Genomic DNA, 13,173 nt, shown 5'->3' with positions numbered 1-13,173 from the left:
TCATATAAAAAGACAAACAACAAGCATGCAGCAAAAAACTGTTTTTAAAAATTTAGGACTACGTCAGGTGGTTTATAATATTTATACTGTTTTTCTGGATTTTGTGATTTTTAATGGTATTTATCAGTTTTTAAAATCAAATTTGTGATTTCTTTCCTTGTTTTAAATACTCACTTTTGCCCTTAATTTTGTGTTCTTTTGGCCAGGTGTGGTGGCTTACACCTGTAATCCCAGCACTTTGGTGGGGGTGGTCAAGGCAGGTGAATCACTTGAGGTCAGGAGTTCAAGACTAGCCTGGCCAATATGGTGAAACTTTGTCTCTACTAAAATACAAAAATTAGCTGGGTGTGATGGCGTGCAGCTGTAATTACAGCTCCTAGGGAGGCTGAGGCAGGGTAATCACTTGAACCCAGGTGGTGGAGGTTGCAGTAAGCAGAGATTATGACAGGGCATTGCAGCCTGGGTGAATAAATGAGAATCCATCTAAAAAAAAAAATTATGTTCTTCTTTTCAACAAGTTCCCCCAACTCCAAATTGGGTACCTTTCAAGCCCCATTAAATCAGGATCCGCCCTTATGCCTCAAGAACCCTACCAAGAAGCAATCTTAGCCAGGAGTGGTGGCTCGTGCCTGTAATCCCATCACTTTCAGAGGCCAAAGTGGAAGTTTCACTTGAGGCCAGGAGTTTGAGACCAGCTTGGGCAACATGGTGAGACACCCCCTGCCCCAATCTCTAAAAAAATAAAAATAAAATTAGCTAGGTGTGGTGGTGTGCGCCTGCAGTCCCAGCTACTCCAGGGATTGGGACTATAGGATTGCTTGTGCCCAGGAGTCTCTCTCAGGTCAGAATCAGAACAGCCAAGATAACCACCCCTTTCTCCTGAGCCACGCCCTGACCCTGAATTAATTTCCTTCCTCAGTGAAGCCCATCTTAGGCATCTCATATCAGCCAGGAGAGGGCCTTGGGAGGAAGCAAAGGGAAACTGAGTTTTAAATCCTCTTATGTCTCCCACTGAAAACTAAAACCCCTGGTTCCACTGCCTTCCTAAGGACTCCTTTTTTTTGTCATTGACCTATATTAGCAGTCTTTCTACCAGGACATAAGAAGGGGTTTACCCAGCAAGGCCAACACACTTTCCTCAGCGTGTCCTGTGAAACATCAGTTTAAAAACTCTGCTCCTTTGATGTAATAATCAAGGAATTCCTGAATACTGGAATCTTCTCTGAAGATTCCCAGTGCATAGTAGCATCTTCAAGGCTTTGATAGGTCCAGATTTAATTCAGCATTTCCTAATCTAATTTGACCACAGAATCCTTTTTACCTCAGAATACATTTTGAAATTGTTTTCTCTAAATAGATGAACAAACATTTATTACTTTTGGGACAAAGAGTCTCACTCTGTTGCCTAGGCTGGAGTTCAGTAGTGCAATCTTGGCTCACTGCAACCTTGACCTTCCAGGCCCGGGTGATCCTCCCACCTCAGCCTCTGGGGTGGTTGAGACTACAGGCACACACCACCATGTTGGCTATTTTTTTTTTTTTATTTTTTGTCAGACGGGGTTTCACCATGTTGCCCAAGCTGATCTCGAACTACTGGGCTTAAGTGATCCGCAGGCCTCGGTCTCCTAAAGTGCTGGAATTACAGGAGTGAGCCACCATGACTGATGATTACTGTATTCATAATACAAGTGGCAACCCTCCAAAGTGCATTTGGATTTAGAAGTTACTGGTAACAAAAGAAATCAGCATGAACCACTGGACTTTAAGAGTTGGGGCCATCTGTACATGCTTCAAATTCCAACATCTTGATGACTGTTCTATTCATTCATAAGAAGGGTCTTGAACTTGTTCACAAGAGTGAATTATACTGGAAGCTGTTACTTGATCATATTTCCATGCTATTTATTCTCAGATTTAGAGTTAGCTGCCTAATGGATCAATAATATGTACATTTTAGATTTTAGTTACAGAATCTATTAAATGATTATGGTGTAAAGCTTGCTAATATTCCTTGGTTAACAATAAAGCTGGTGTAAACCTTGTAGAAATTAGCTCTTTAAAACCTTCTGCTCAGGTATAGACTTACATAGTATTGGTAACCACACATTTGGCAAAAGAAAGCAATCTGTGAGCTCAACCATATGCTGACATAAATCAAATACATGAGTCCAGCAGCCACACTTAGAAATATCAATACTGGGAGAGAATGAAAAGTCTACTTTAGGAGGAATGAAAATCACCCCCACAAACCTCATCAAAGTTGTTTCTTAGATGACATAAAATATGTTTCCATAGTGATTGTTAATTTTTTTGTTTGTTTTCTTTTATCATTTAGTTTTTGAATTTTTTTTTTTTTGTTTCTGTTTCTGTTTTTGTTTTGTTTTGTTTTGTTTGAGATGAGGTTTCACTCTTGTTGCACAGGCTGGAGTGCAGTGGTGTGATCTCGGCTCGCTGCAACCTCTACCTCCCAGGTTCAAGTGATTCTCCTGCTTCAGCCTCTTGAGTAGCTGGGATTATAGATGCCCACCAACATGCCTGGCTAATGTTTGTATTTTTAATAGATACAGGATTTTACTATGTTGGCCAGGCTGGTCTAGAACTCCTGACTTCAGGTGATCCACCTGCCTTGGCCTCCCAAAGTGCTGGGATTACAGGTGTGAGCCACCGCGCCCAGCCATTTTTGTTTTAATAAGGTGATTGTCCTTGTCTTAGCATGTCTAGTTCTTTTTTCCCTTTTAGGCTAAAAGCAAATGGCTTATACACCAGTATATGGAGGGCATAGTTGGGGCTCACCATTGACAAAATGTATTTCTTTAATCGTTTTTCTTGTGTTAATCTGTGAACACAACACTCAGGAAGTGTAGAAAGATGAGCCTCAGGGCTGCTACATATAATTGGGCAGTTTGTGGACTGCACAACCCAAACAACTATATACAGTCTTCAGTAGGGCCTATACTTCCATTTCCATACCTGCAGGGATAAATTGACCAAAGAAGAGAGGAATGTAAAGAAATCTTACAAAATCCTGTGATTCATTTTCCCATACATGAGCAAGGTGGATCAGTTATTATGTATCTTTAAGCTCCCCACCATCTATTATAAAACAAAGTAAAGATTTGGGGTTGAGAAAAAAGTTCAGTGAGATAAAATTTGAATAAAAATTAAAAGTAAAAGCCATTGTAATTATTTTTCATTAAGAGAAAAATTCATTTGATATATTAGAAAAAAGAGGGAAGGGGCTGGGTGTAGTGGATCACACCTGTAATCCCAGAACCTTGGGAGGCCAAGACCGGTGGATCACAAGGTCAGGAGTTTGAGACCAGCCTGACCAACATAGTGAAATCCCATCTCTACTAAAAATACAAAAATTAGCCAGGCATGGTGGCATGTGCCTGTAATCCCAGCTACTCAGGAGGCTGAGGCAGGAGAATTGCTTGAACCTGGGAGGTGGAGGTTGCAGTGAGCTGAGATGTGCTACTGCACTCCAGCCTGGGCAACAGTGAGACTCCATCACACACACCAAAAAAAAAAAAAAAAAAAAAAGGAAAAAATGAAAAAAGAGGGAGATTGAAACACAAGGTTCTTGGCAACCACTACACGAATCATTACTCTGCTCATTCGTGCTGCTTTCTAACACAGCCCTTTCCTCAGTCAGTTCAAAATGCAGAATGTCTGTGGCTGGCAAGTTGGAGTCGGCAGCAAAATTTCTCTGATATGCATTTTCATATACTTGCTGTCAGTAAAGACTGAACTAGTGAAATTTTTCAAGCCCTCAACCTTAAAGATATGAAACATGCTTCATAACTGAAAACACCCTTTTCCCAACAAGATAATGTCAGACACTAAGAAGAATACAGTACTTGTATAAAATGTAATCCACCATGGATAAGCTCTATATTTGAATATATATTATTTCCTACCAGGAAATAATGAAATATGTCCTTGTCTTTTGTTCCTGAAATTAGGTATATTGTTCCTGAATAATCAATACTGTTCATTTTATAAAATACTGCCTTCTTACATCTCATTTTGGTGGAGCATATGGATAAACGCCTAAAATGATGACATTTATAAGATTTTCTATTGAGATCCCAATGAACTAAAAGGCATTGTAGGCCAGGCAAGTAGCTCATGCCTGTAATCCCAACACTTTAGAAGGTCAAGGTGGGCAGATCACCTGAGGTCATGAGTTCAAGACCAGGCTGGCCAACATGGCAAAAAGCCTGTCTTGCAATGTTGGTGTGTGCTTGCAGTCCCAGCTATCTGGGAGACTAGGGTGGAAGAATCACTTGAACCCGGAAGGCAGAGTCTACAGTGAGCCGAGATTGCAGCACTGCACTCCAGCCTGGGCAATAGAGCGAGACTCTGTGTGAAGGAAGGAAGGAAGGAAGGAAGGAAGGAAGGAAGGAGAGAAAAAAGGAAGGAAGGAAAGAAAGAAAGGGAAGAAGGGGGGAAGAGAGGGAGGGAAGGAAGGGCAGGAATTGTAGCTTTTTTTTTTTTTAAATTTAATTTATTTATTTTGAGATGGAGTCTCACTCTGCCAAGTAGGCTGGAGTGCAGTGGCACTATCTTGGCTCACTGCAATCTCTACCTCCCAGGTTCAAGTGATTCTTCTGCTTCAGTCTCTTGAGTAGCTGGGATTATAGATGCCCACCACCACATCTGGCTAATTTTTGTATTTTTAATAGAGACAGGGTTTCACTATGTTGGCCAGGCTGGTCTCAAACTCTTGACCTCAGGTGATCGACCTGCCTTGGCCTCCCAAAGTGCTAGGATTACAGGCATGAGTCACCATGCCAGGCCTTGTAGCCAGAAGTGGTGTGACCTTTTTATTTTATTTAAGTGTAATGTGGATAATTGTCTCCTGGTAATTAGAAAACATCAAACCCATGGGGATTTTTTTTAAATGCTCTCCAAAAATTGACATGGTTACTTGGCTTGCCATATATCTATATATTTTTTCTATGTCTGCTCTCACAACCCCACCCAGCTACATGAACAGAGGTTGCAGAGAAGTCAGCACAGAAGGATGGATTCCGCTCTAAAGGCTAAATGGTTTGCAGGGGAAATACAAAAAATGGTGTGGTGTCTGAAGGCGGCAGTCTGGAGACCACTGTCAGCCTGGTTCTACAAGAGACTTCACAGCGAGTCAGCAAAGAAAGTTGAAGACAGGGCCGGATGCAGTGGCTCATGCCTATAATCCCAGCGCTTTGGAAGGTCAAGGTGGGTTGGATCACCTGAGTTCGGGAGTTCAAGACCAGCCTGACCAACATGGAGAAACCCTGTCTCTATTTTTTTTTAAAGTATTTAAAAAGAAAGAAAGAAAGAAAGAAAGTTGAAGACAGATTGAGGGGACTATCTCATCAAACTTAAGCATTAGTGAGAAAAGTAACAAACTGTGCCTATATAAATATAGCTCTAAAAACTTACTTGGTAAGGTTATTTCATGTTTTGTTTTGCTAAAACTTTTTTTCATAGTCTCTTTCAAGGTATTGAGCATATAGCTAGAAGTTGCATCTCACGTAAGTCATAATTTGGGCCTCTAGTTGGACAAGAAAAATTAAATGTTCCTTTCCTCCTGGAAGCAGGAGAACCCTAAGCATGGGGAAAGTATAAAGAAAAAAATACTTAGTAGTAAACTTTGAAATCTAAACTTTTGTAAGGTAATAATACTGTTGTGACAATGTTATGTTTTGTGTTATGGTTTAATGGTGGTGAAAAAAATAAGGAAAATACATGATAAACTTCTAAGTTTTTAGAAAAGCATTCATACATTAAATTTTCTTATACTTGACTGATAATCTCTGAATATGAAAAGATTCTTATTTAAAAATGAAAGTGAAAAAGGCATTTGAGGAAAAGGAAACTGGTTACATAACATTTTCTTTTAAATAACCTTTTACAAAAAAAAAACAAAAATATCCCTCAAAAAGTCAGATCACAGTACAGAGCTGTAGGCACAAACATAAAACATTCAATAGTATTCAATGTGATGTTTTAAAAATGTTAGCAATGGACTACCTGCATCAGAATCACTTGGAGGGTTGGCCCCAGCCTGGTGGCTCATGCCTGTAATCCCAGCACTGTGGGAGGCTAGGTGGGCAGATCACTTGAGGTCAGGAGTTTGAGACCAGCCTGGCCAACATGGTGAAGCCCTGCGTCTACTAAAAATACAAAAATCAGCTGGGCACTAATCTGAGCTACTCGAAGTCTGAGGCAAGAGAATGGCTTGAACTCGGGAGGCAGAGGATGTAGTGAGCCAAAATCACACCACTGCACTCCAGCCTGGGCAACAGAGTGAGACTGTCTCAAAACAAACAAACAAACAAAAAACAACAAAGAATCATTTGGCAGACTTGCTAAAATGCAGATATTTGTGCTGTACTCCCAACTTTTAAAATTAAAATGTGGGGTAACTAGGTGTTCCAGAATCTGCATTTTTGGCTAGTACCCTTACATGATTCTTATAAGAACACTAAATTATAAAACAGCTGCACCAGACATAGTTTCTTGTGGATAGACATGATGTGTCCATTTTTGTATCCTCAGCACCTACGATGGTTTCTGGCCTAACGTAGATGGTCAATAAATGTTCACATGAGCAACTTGCATAGGGGAGATGGTCTTTCTCCTCTTAATCATAGTTTAAGTCCAAGCATTTACTAAGGAGAGTATTCATCTATGTTCTATAGTTACCAGAGGTAAAAAAGTATAGAGGAAAAAAAAATGATAAGGGCAAAGAAACGTGGGCTGGCCAGCTGGAAATACATTATAAATGCATTTGACATGCATATTTAATGTGTGATATAAATGTGTAAGTGCATTTAATAGTCTATAAATGTGTCAGCTCAATTAATTAGATCACGAAGCTTTTCTGCTCAGAGGCATCATTTAAGAAATAGCAATGGATCAACATGGCTCAATTGGAGAAATAATGTAAAATATTTTTGTCTTATGAATGAGTAGAATAATTTTCAATAGAAAAATTAGCACATTCAAAACTGCAAGGAGAAAAATCCAGGAATGAATGTGACAAAGTAGAGGATTGGAGTGGATTTGGATAGACGTATAAAAAGGCCATTAAAACTATTCAATTAGCAGGTTGTAAGAGCAGCTGGGCTGCATAGAGTTGGTGGTTGGGTTGGCAGTGATGAGAGTGGGAAGTTAGACAAGAATCCAAAGATGTGTTAGAAGAGAGTCTGATTGACTAAAGGATGGAGATGAGGAATAATTATAAACGGCCTTTAAACGCTGCATGGTGAGGAAAATCTGACTCTGATAAATTTATCCTCCGATCTAGAAAAGCAAGTGTGTGCTTGTTTTAGTTCTTTACTGATGAGAATTTAAGACCTTTCCTATTTATTTACCTGTTGATCAATTTTAAAGTAAGTTTATTTCCCATATAAGTACTTTATTTAATAGATTCAAATGAACAAAGCACGGCTTTGACATCACCAGAATCACATTTTTGGTAATATATAACATGAATTATTAAAAGTAAAAATCATGTCCTGTCCATCCAATAAGTTTCTAATGAAAGAACCATGTACCCAAAGTTTGTTTTTCAAAAAAGTGAAAGGATTGTTTTCCAAAGAGCCATCTGCAACTAAGTTGTTTGTTGCTTGGAAGTAATTTCTTTTAAAAGTAGTGTTATATTAGGAATGTGCATGTGTATCTGCCAAATCAGTTTTCTAGGCTAGCCCATAAAATTATGCCAAGGTCATTCTGAACTCAAAAATCCCCAAAAGTGTCAGGTAGAGTGGCTCACACCTGTAATCCCAGCAATCTAGAAGGCCAAGGTGGAAGGATAGCTTGAGCCCAGGAGTTAGAGACCAGCCTGGGAAACATATGGTGACCCTATCTCGACAAATAATTTTAAAACTAGCTGGGTGTGGTGGCATGCACCTGTAATCCCAGCATTTTTGGGGAAGCTGAGGGAAGAGGATCGCCTAAGCCCAGGAGATGGAGGCTGCAGGGAGCCATGACTGCATCACTGCACTCTGTCCTGGGTAACAGAGTAAGTCCTGGTCTCAAAACAAACAAACAAACAAACAAAAACAACAACAACAACAACAACTAAACAAAGTGAGGAGTCTGTCGGAGCCTTGAGTCTTAAAGCCCAGATTCAGTCTGAAGTTCGAGGGATCCCTCAGCCAGTGAATCTTCCCATAAGTGTGTGTTTGGGATGGGGCACAGTCAAAGTAGTAGATCCAGTGGTCCCTTTTGCTGGGAAAAACTTTTAATTATGGAGAAGGGTCATATCACAAATTCAAAACAGAATCTGAAAATTTCAGAGCCTAATTTATTGAAAAGTTTCTACAAGGTAGAAATCAAGGAATATGAGGTTTGATGTTTTTGTGTCTTCGTCATACAGAATACTGGTAAGCAAATAAATTCAGATTTTGTTGATATTTCCCTCCTTCCTTCCTTCCTTCTTTCCTTCCTTCCTTCCTTCCTTCCTTCCTTTCCTTCTTTCTTTTTCTTTTTCTTTCTTTTTTTTTTTAACTTTGAGATGGAGTCTTGCTCTGTGGCTAGGCTGGAGTGCAGTGACACGATCTTGGCTCACTACAGCCTCTGCCTCCCAGGTTCAAGAGATTCTCCCACTTCAGCCTCCTGAGTAGCTGGGACTACAGGCGCGCACCACCATGCCCAGCTAATTTTTTTGTATTTTAGTAGAGACGGGGTTTCACCATGTTGGCCAGGATGGTTTTGATTTCCTGACCTCGTGATCCACCCACCTTGGCCTTCCAAAGTGCTGGAATTATAGGTGTGAGCCACAGCTCCCAGCCCCTTTCTTTAAACTATTAGAATGACTTGCACAGCCCACATTTTCCAGTCTTGCTGCAATGTATTGGGATCCAGAAAGGTAGGCCTAAGCTTAGGAATGTAAAATTCAGGCAAGCTAAATAAACTGGATCAAAATCAAAATTATTTGTAATCTGGGGGTGGTGGTGCATACCTGTAATCCCATTTGCTCCTGAGGCAGAGGCAGGAGAATCAAGCACAGGGGTTTGAGGCTTCAATGTGCCATGATAGTACTTGTGAATAGCACTACACTGGACAAGACAGTGAGAGCCTGTCTGTATTTTTGCAAGTTATTTGGGAGATTCATATCAGGTCCTTTTAAGTCTTAATTAATATCAGAAATATATTAGGATCAATCAGATTTCAGTTTGTATAATTTTTATTGATCTAAATCATTTAAAAATTGCTCCTGACAAGTCAAAATAGGCACTTGGCTCAAATCCCATTTTTATATTATCTGTCTTCCTTACCCTAAGTTCATGACAAAAGTTTTTACATTCATAGAGCATGTTTGAGATTAATTTTAAATTCATTTTTATCAACGCTTGTTAATTAATTACTGCTGAAATGCCACCTCATTATTTACAGATTACACTTAATATTTTATCATCAATCATTATCAAGCATCTTTGAAATTACTGGCTAGAGAGCCATCATTTAGTAAGAGTCACACTATCAACATTAACCCTGCCCGACCTCACTTCAGAGCATTTTTGAGAACAGCTGGGCCACATATCCAGCCACTCGAGGAAATCTCATCCATGACACATTTGATAGGTGATCATCCAGCCTCAATTGGCATGGAGCTCACTACCATATAGGTTTTTGTTTACTGGCTCTATAGGCTTCTCTAACCATTGAGGATTTTCCTCATAGTGTGCTGAAAGCTGCTTCTAAGAAACTGTTCCACCTTGGTTCCCATCTAATGCTCTGTTACAACTTGGAAGAAATCTCGGTGAATCTTTTTTTTTTTTTTAGGTATATAAACTATTTATTAACAGACAAGGCCTACAGACTTATTTTTTCCTGGATACACCCATGGTGCGGCCACAACGGCCAGTGGTCTTGGTGTGCTGGCCTCAGACACAAAGACCCCAGAAGTGGCGAAGCCCTCTATGGGCCTGAATCTTCTTCAGTTGCTCCAGGTCTTCACGGATCTTGTTGTCCAGACCATTGGCTAGGACCTGGGTATATTTTCCATCCTTTACATCCTTCTGTCTGTTCAAGAACCAGTCTGGGATCTTGTACTGGTGGGGATTCTGCATAATGGTGATCACACGTTCCACCTCATCCTCAGTGAGTACTCCTGCCCTCTTGGTGAGGTCAATGTCTGCTTTCCTCAACACCACATGAGTGTATCTTCGGCCCACACCCTTAATGGCAGTCATGGCAAAGGTGATTTTCCACTGCCCATCGATGTTAGTGTTGAGTATGTGCCAAATATGCTGGAACTTTTCAGGGCTCACTAGAGACATGGAGGCAGCACAAGCAGCAGCGTGTAGGCCTCCTGTGGAAGATCTCAGTGATTCTTTAACTTAAAGTCTTCTGTTCTTTCAAGGGAGCTGTTCCATCACCCTGAAGTCATATCTCTTCACGCACAGTCTCCGCAGGTCTTTACTACAGTTCAATGTGACCAATGGGAGAGGGCAGTGAGAACCTCAGCTCGCTAGGTCTGGACATCACTATGAACTTAGCCTAAGGCCACTTTATCAGCTATCTATCTATCTATCCATCTATCTATCTATCTATCTATGCAACCTGCCTTGTACGGGGAAGAGGGGCTCATGTAGAACCTGGAGTTTGGGACTGTTAATGGGATTTTGTTAATGTTCATTGAGTTCTGACTATGCCTAAAACATACAGTTGACAGATGAAATATAGGATGCCCAGTTAAACTTGAATTTCAAGCAAACAACAAATAATTTTTGAGTATAAGAATTTACCAAATATTGCATGAATGTACCTATACTAAAAAATTATTCAACGTTTATCTAAAATTTAAATTTAATTGGATGTCTTGTACTTTTATTTGCCAAATCTGGTATAGGAGTTGGTTTCACACTGCTATAAAGAACTGGGCAATTTATGAAGAAGAGAGGTTTAACTGACTCACAGTTCCACAGGCTTAACAGGAAGCGTGGTGGGGAGCCCTCAGGAAACTTATAATCATGGCATAAGGGAAAGGGGAAGCAAGGTATGTCTTCTCATGGTGACAAAGAGAGATAGAGAGATATAAGGGGGAAGTGCCACACACTTTTAAACCATCAGATCTCATGAGAACTCATGCACCATCAGGAGAACAGCAAGGGGGAAGTCCACCCCCATGATGCAATCACTTCCCACCAGGCTTCTCTTCCAATCTAACATGAGATTTGGGTAGGGACACAATCCAAACCATGTCATTTGGCAACCCTCTTAAGACATTATCTCATTTTCTTTTCGTATTAACATAACAAAATAGCTTCCCTCATTCTGTAGATAAATAATCCAATACTAGCAGACTCTACCAGCTAGTGAGCATGGGAGTGGGGATTCAAACTTAAGCTACCCAAAACCACAATGCTTAACCCTGATCATGTGTTACAAATAACTGTTGCACTGAAGAAAAATGCAGATGCCAGGGCCTACCAAAGACCTCCTGAATTAGAGCCTTCAGTAGAGGGGCCCAGGCATTTGTATCTTTGGAAACAGCTCCAGGTAATTCATGAAGCTGGGGTCAAGAGGCACTCTCTTACTGCTCCTAGATGTTTTCTCATGAAGTGCAATTAAGCCAATATTGGATTTGGGAAATTAATTTTTTGAACATAAACACAAAACTTTAGGCCTGGTGCGATGGCTTATGCCTATAATCCTGGCACTTTGGGAGGCTAGGGCAGGTGGATCACCTCAGGTCAGGAGTTCGAGACCAGCCTGGCCAACATGGTGAAACCTTATCTCTACCAAAAATACAAAAATTAGCTGGGTGTGTTGGTGCACACCTGTAATCCCAGCTACTCAGGAGGCTGAGGGAGGCTGGGCAAGTGGATCACCCGAGGTCAGCAGTTTGAGACCAGCCTGGCCAACATGGTGAAACCTCATCTCTGCCAAAAATGCAAAAATTAGCCGGGCATGGTGGTATACATCTGTAATCCTAGTTACTCAGGAGGCTGAGGCAGGAGAATTGCCTGAACCCAGGAGGTGGAGGTTGCAGTGAGTGGAGATCACACCATTGCACTCCAGCCTGGGCAACAAGAGTGAAACTCCGTCTCGAAAAACAAAAAAACGGAACTTTATAATTTGTTAAATTGTTAGATCTTGTCTACTCAACAATATTTTAAGTTATTTTAACATCTTAATTCTGGCACATATAAATATTCTCATAGTTTTATTGGACAAAATATTGATATAATTTCCAAAGTCACTTTTGAAAATTTCCATTTCTGTAGAAGAATGGTTTTTAGCATCTTTTAAGGTCAGATATGTTTTTGGAAATTCAATATAAACAATGGATTCTCTCTCAGTGGTGGGGGAACATATACTATATTAATGTATTATTAAGTATTGTTAATTCTTCCAATTAATTTCTTTAATATTAAAAAACAAAGCTAGTTGGCTTTTCTACTGCAAATGTAATTTTAGGAAAAATAAGTATCCCCATGCCCTCTTGATGAGAGCATAACTTTTAAAAATGTCTAATTGTGGGAAAAAGAAAAACACTATAGAAAATTTACCATTTTAGCCATTTTTATGGTATACAGAATGTATAGTTCAGTAGTGTTAAGTATATTCACACTTTGTATAACCAGTCTCCAGAATTCATCTTTTAAAACTAAAACTCTATACTCGTTAAACAACAACTCTCCATTCCCCTTATTCCCAGCCCCTAGCAATCACCATCCACTTTTTGTCTGTATGAATTTGACTACTCTAGGCACTCTATAAAAGTGGAATAATATTGTATTTGTCTTTTTGTGCCTAGCTTATGTAATGTATCATGTCCTTTAGATTCATCCACATTGTAGCATACATGAAAATTTCCTTCCTTTTTAAGGCTGGATAATAGTCCATTACATGTATAAACCACATTTTGTTTATCTTCATCCATTGATGGGTACTTGGATGGCTTCCACATTTTGGCTACTGTAAATAATGCTGCCACGAGCATAAGCACTGAGTATTAATTTATATAAAATTTATTGGAGGAAATTTGACAGTGTCAATTAAGTTACTACAGGTTGGTGACTGATGAGACATATAAGAATTATAAAAGAAAAGATGGGCCAGGCGCGGTGGCTCATGCCTGTAATCCCAGCAATTTGGGAGGCCAAGGAGGGTGGATCGCCTGAGGTCAGGATTTCGTGATCAGCCTGGCCAACATGGCAAAACCCC

At 40.1% G+C, this 13,173-nt stretch overlaps 1 pseudogene across 1 annotated transcript; it reads right to left on the bottom strand.

Moving 5' to 3' along the window:
• Nucleotides 1-9,782: 9,782 nt before the first annotated feature.
• Nucleotides 9,783-10,295, bottom strand: LOC116561184 (annotated as a pseudogene). Its single transcript, XR_004273326.1, has one exon. The product of XR_004273326.1 is annotated as a 40S ribosomal protein S18 pseudogene (transcript).
• Between the last annotated feature and the right edge of the window lie 2,878 nt (nt 10,296-13,173).

The sequence above is a fragment of the Sapajus apella genome, unplaced genomic scaffold, assembly GCF_009761245.1.
Source record: "Sapajus apella isolate SASKATOON/1434 unplaced genomic scaffold, GSC_monkey_1.0 scaffold28, whole genome shotgun sequence".
Lineage (NCBI taxonomy): Eukaryota > Metazoa > Chordata > Mammalia > Primates > Cebidae > Sapajus > Sapajus apella.
Note: the sequence above shows the minus strand (reverse complement) of the source record. Positions and strands in the feature narration are given on the sequence as shown.